Genomic DNA, 6,000 nt, shown 5'->3' on the forward strand with positions numbered 1-6,000 from the left:
AAAGTGAGAAAAGTGAGATTAAGTGAGAAAATATGTATAAAGCATCTGGAGTTCTGTGAATGTTAGTAAATATTACTCGTAATTTTTTACCACTTGAAATGTCTTCTGAACCTACAATTTCTATACATATTTTTCTGTATTTGTGAAATTTACAAACCATATGGTATCACTAATATCTCTACTAAGCTATCCAGAATTACATTCTATCACTTCAGAAAAAAAGTAAAAAAAAAAAACAAAACCAAAAAAAACTTCCTCAGCATTTAACAAGACACAATGTGTTAAATTGTTAAGATAACAAGCACTGGTTGGACATATACAGTTTCAGAGTACAAGGACACTCACTGTTCTGTACCCAGAACTGCAGATATAAAGACAAAGGGGACAAGAGCTCTCAGTCTAGTGCTACGTTTCCAACTAAATTGCACAGAGGAAGAAGGCCGCCTGGGGAAGTCTCGGAAAGTATTGGAAACCCACTGGGTAAAATCTTAAAGGGACCTAAAAAAGTTGATGGCTAAGTACATATAAAAATGAGAGAACAGATTTGGACAACGGTACTAGTACAGATAGAACATCACAGGTTGGAAAAGAGTGGTAGAATATTATGAAGCTGATGCTTGCAAAGAGAGGTTGGAACCAGATTGACAAGGGCTTTGTAAAAAAATGAAAAAGTTGATAAATCTGAATTATATGTGGTAGACAAAGAGGAGTCATCAGAGATTTTTAAGAGGCAATAATTGAAAGGACAGACTGCAGAGAGAGGCAGGAAGCATTATTTAAAATAATAATAATAATGACATAAAAAAGAAGCATGAATTTTCTAATTAAATCTAGTTTTTGAACCTGGTTCAAACATTTTGGTACTTGTGTGAGAACTGAACCCTCTTAGCCTCCGTTTACTTATATGAAAATAGTAAATATTGCAGTGCTATATGTGAAGATTGAGATAATGTACGTAATGTGGTTTGTACAATGCTCAGTAACTCAATATAATCGGAGATACAGGTATCATTTACTATGTGCCACACACTAAGATTTTTATATGTGTTGAGTCATTTGACTCTCACAATAATCCTTCAAGATAGGTATTGTTATTATCCCATTAACACAGGTCAGGGATTTGAAGCACAGAAAGGTAAAGCAGCTTGCTTGGGTCATACAACTACCAACTGGTGGAGATGAAATTTTGAACCGAGGCAATCTGACTCCAGCTGCGTGCCCTTAACAGTATATTATAATGCCTCTCGAGGAAAGATCAAGTCAGTGCCCTTAAAACTCCGTCAGGGTGCTCCTGGGTAGAGCAGTTGGTTGGGCTGCAGACTCGGTTTCTGCTCAGGTGGTGATCTCATGGTTTGGGAGATGGAGCACCACAGGCTCTGCACTGGGCATGGAGTCTGCTTGGGACTTTCTCTCTCCCTCTCTCTCAAGTAGATAAATCTTTAATTTTGAAGTGTAGGAATCAGCACTTAACAAACCCTTCAAGGTAATGTGTACAGAAGAAAATTTGAAATTCACTGATGATTTAGGTAGATAGAGCAAAAATAAATGAAAAAAGTCCAGGTAAGGACAAGAAACCTATTAAAATGTAGAGACTAATTTTTTTTTAATTACTATTTGCTGGTAGCGCGCATAAAATGAGCGGAACAGCTGTCTGCAATTCTTAGGAAAGTACAGCTAATGTCTTTGCTGCAATCTTACACAAATGTTTAAATTTCAACAATCATAAATACTGAATATTTAAATCTATTTTTCCTGGCTAATAATGAAACAAAAGTTCACTAGCAGGGATGGGAGAGTAGGAGCAGCAATAGATGAAGAAATGTCTATTTTTAAAAAGATATTTATGCATTGTTATGGTATGATACCCTGGTGTTAAAATCTTAAAAGGAACATAAAATACCGGTTCCTATAAAACAACACAGTATTAGTCTGACAGTGTTCAATAAGGCAAGATCGAAAATTTCTATACATTTAAACTCATTTATATTTTAGATGTAGGGTACACATTTAAACTATTCCAGAAGAAGGCAGACTTTGCTACGGGGTTAAAAAGCGTTTGTTATTTGAGGTAGTTCATCACTAAAATTAATAAAGCAAACAACAAAAAAACAAAACAAAGAAAACCCAATTCCGGAAACATTAGTAGAGTGTTTCCATAATGACTCCACAATAACCCATTTGGCCAATGAATGAAGGAGGCGAAAGGGCAGATCTGTGGAACTAGCTAAACCTTATCCCTATTGTTAGCAAACTAAGACCTTTATGAATTACCGCTGTTACTACAGTCAGTTTAAATGAGCAAGAGTCTCGGATTTTTGCGGTACAAGAAAAATGTCAATCGTGAAAGAAAAATATCCGGGTTTTAAATACAAAGGATACTCAGATTTCAGTTTAAATCCCCACCGGGCATTTCAAAGACTGTCATTTCCCTGCGGTCCAGAGTAATAAAGACGACTCTGAGTATCACTCTTAGGAGGAACCCCAAGCCACGTACAGTATCTCCTCATTCTAAACCTGCCCCCAACCTTCCATCTTTAATAAAGGAAGATTCTTTTTACCTGTAGTAACGCTTTCGCAATTAGATCTAACTACTGTTACAGCTTCAGCATTCGAGTCCAATTGGCGGAAATACTAAACTGTGTTTACCAGAACGTCAGATTAAACAAGGCTTAATCTCGGGGGCGGGTGGCCTCGGAATCCTAAATACTCAGAGTCGGCTCGTGTGCGCCGGCCCGGGAGACGCTCCCCAGCGCCCCGACTTCCCAGTCTTCAAGCCCAACCCCACCACCCGACACCCCCAAAGGCACTCCGAGGCCTCCGCTACACTGTCCCGCCTCTCGACCCCTGTCCCCTCCGACGGTCCGAATCCCCTCCCTGGAATACTCAGTTTTTTCCCAATCTCCATTCACTCACCAAGGCGCGTTGGGCAGAAGTTCCAGAATGGTCGTGTCACTTTTCCCTTCTTCCGCGGAGCCGCAAAGCCGACCGCGAGCAGCCCCATCCAACGGCCCACAAGATTCAAATTCGTCCACTTCCGCCTGCAATCCGGAAGGTGCGCTAAGTTCCGCCCCCCGTGAGGCGCGGCCCGCGGCAACGCGGGACGTGGGGGAAGGACGAAGTACGCCGGGCTCTTCTCGGAAGGAACGCGATCTCTGTTGTGCTGCCTGCGCTTCAGTGTCTTTTGTCTGTGTTCTTACTTCACAGGTCACAGGAAGAGCAGGCGCAGAGTCGGTGTCTCTGCCCGGTGACTCTTGAGAGGATCCTCTTGTTTCTGAAATGGACAGAGACGGCGCTGAAGTTTCATTCCTTCAAGGACTGGAGAGAATAAAAGCACTAATGGGGCCCTGACGGTTTTACTCCTTCCATCGCCCCCGCGTAAACAGCTACAGCGAAGAGATAAAAACAAACCGGGCACAAACCTGCTTTCCCTGAATCTCCTCAATTCCGGCAGTCAGGACATTTAACCTCTTTCCCTCCCCTCTCTGAGGAAGACAAAAAGCCAAGTGCGCCAATCACGCTTATTCGAACCACGAAGTGAAAATAAGTGGTGGTCGAGCTAGTTCCTGGTCCCAAATAAAAAACATGAGGATAAGTGTTAGAAGGCCACAACTCTTTTTCCCGCCTCGGATAAGAGACTACTTTACATGATTATTACGTAGTTGTCCTGTGAGATTCTTAGGACAATAGTGTCATTTTCCTTTACCAAGGACTGCTTCTGAAGGGGTGCATCTGGGAGCTAGTAGACAGGAAAAGAAAGACATTTTTTAGCCCCAACCCCTCCAAAAAGGAAACTAAACTCTGATTTTGACGTTGCCACCAGATCATCCTCACAACTGATTTACCTCAACAGATCATTTCAAACCAAGCCATGACAGAACACCTTGAGCTTCTGTCAAGATTGCAATTTGAAAGATTAGATTTCTATGAATTTATTTTACAGATAATCTGACAGAAGGGAGTGTAAAGCTATTAACTGGTGTACTGTTTTTAACAGTGGAAAATAGGAAATAACCTGTGTCTATCAATAAGGAAAAGATTAAGTTATGATACTTTAGGATCTGATACACTGACATTATACGGGCACTAAAAGAAGTAGATCAGTAGGTACTCAAATGAAATAAGGCAAAAAAATCAACTGTAGAAGGACTAAATATTGTATCCATTTGAAGTATGTGTATGTGCATGGCATACAAAGTTTCCAGATGGATAGTAAACTGTAAAAAGTTTTCTCTGGTAGTCAGATTGGTGAATGGATATGTGAAGAGACTTTTTATCTTTCGCTTTATAGCCAATTGAATTTTTAAAAACATGTTTTACTCTTGCAATTTTTTTGTTGAAAGAATATTGTTGGGGCGCCTGGGTGGCTAAGTCGTTAAGCGTCTGCCTTCCGCTCAGGTGGTGATGCCAGGGTCCTGGGATCGAGCCCCACATCGGGCTCCCTGCTCGGCAGGAAGCCTGCTTCTCCCCCTCCCACTCCCCCTGCTTGTGTTCCTGCTCTCTCTCTCTCTCTCTCTCTGTCAAATAAATAAAATCTTTAAAAAAAAAGTTTAAAAAATATGATTTTTTTACAACTGTATAGGCATAAGTTTTGTTTTGTTTTTGATTTTTAAAAAAATTTTTATTGTTATGTTAATCACCATACATTACATCATTAGTTTTTGATATAGTGTTCCATGATTCATTGTTTGTGTATAACACCCAGTGCTCCATGCAGAACGTGCCCTCTTTAATACCCATCACCAGGCTAACCCATCCTCCCACCCCCTCCCCTCTAGAACCCTCAGTTTGTTTTTCAGAGTCGATCGTCTCTCATGGTTCGTCTCCCCCTCCGAAACCCCCCCTTCATTTTTCCCCTCCTGCTATCTTCTTCTTCTTCTTTTTTGTTTTGTTTTACTGTTTTATTTAATGTTTGTCCTCTGAGTTTTCCTTACTCAGTTCTTCTTTTTGGACCCTAAATAAATTCTTCAATTTCTTCCACCAGGACGTTGACAAAGTTATCATCACTAGCAGCCCTGCCATCAGTCAGACCAATGATATTAATTTCTCATCTGCAATGGAAGTTCCCCTTAAAGTCACGGATATATTTTTTCCCGTAGGACTAGCCAGGCTTTTAGTGTATAAATTGTCTAGGGCTGGTGTTTATTGAGTGGAATGTCAGGTTATTTGCACTTTTTAAACTGTTACACTCCCTCCCCAAAGAGTGAATACAGATGAATTTGAATACAATCAGTATTCAAGTAATGCTACAGCATTTCATTAACAAAGAAGATCTGCAATAAATACCCACTGACTAAATCAAAGAGCCTAAGTAATTAGACTAAAGAACATTTTAAAGAAAATATTCACTACAGGATATATTTAAATCTAACAAATCTGGCCATCAAACTGGGCATTCAGATAGCTAATAAAAATGTTTAAATTAAGTAAAATACATTGATATGAGTATTCCACTTACTAAAAGCTGCAAAAACTGGAGGAAAAAAACACACAAAAGTCTTACTAATAAAAATGTTTAAATTAAGTAAAATACATTGATATGAGTATTCCACTTACTAAAAGCTGCAAAAACTGGAGGAAAAAAACACACAAAAGTCTTATTTAGTTTCTGATAACCCCTCAGTAATCTGAATTAGCTGAGAACTGCCCCATAGAAAATTTGAATCATAGCTAATATAACCTTCTCTCTTCCCTGTTTTCCTCCTCCTGTTCACTCCATATGCTTCAGAAAACAAGACAAAAACATTTCTGGGACCAATAGTCATCAATTCACACACAAGAGCCAACACAAAGTGCTTTGGCAGAAAAGCTCCTAGAACCTACTTTGAAAGGTTCTTATCACAAGCAACATGACTGACAAGAACAATAAAATGCCTAGAAATAAATTTTTTTGAAGTATAGGATATGTAAAAAGCTGTCATTGGAAAATGTAAATGATTTCAATATTAACAAATGGAAGATGAATATTTAAGAATGGTTTAAAAAAAGAAGATTAGCAGAGGC

General features: G+C 39.4%; 1 protein-coding gene across 1 annotated transcript in view; it reads right to left on the reverse strand.

Annotated features, from left to right (window-relative positions):
* Nucleotides 1–3,031, reverse strand: part of G2E3 (G2/M-phase specific E3 ubiquitin protein ligase) — a 56,941-nt gene extending 53,910 nt beyond the window's left edge. The window contains exon 1 of the mRNA XM_028114873.2: nucleotides 2,914–3,031. The gene's annotated coding sequence lies outside the window, so the exon portion shown is untranslated. The remainder of the gene's footprint in view (nucleotides 1–2,913) is intronic.
* Nucleotides 3,032–6,000: the final 2,969 nt, after the last annotated feature.

Source organism: Eumetopias jubatus, unplaced genomic scaffold, assembly GCF_037043125.1.
Source record: "Eumetopias jubatus isolate StellerSeaLion01/CBP00866 unplaced genomic scaffold, mEumJub1_p1.0 scaffold_7, whole genome shotgun sequence".
In the NCBI taxonomy this organism is placed as follows: Eukaryota; Metazoa; Chordata; class Mammalia; order Carnivora; family Otariidae; genus Eumetopias; species Eumetopias jubatus.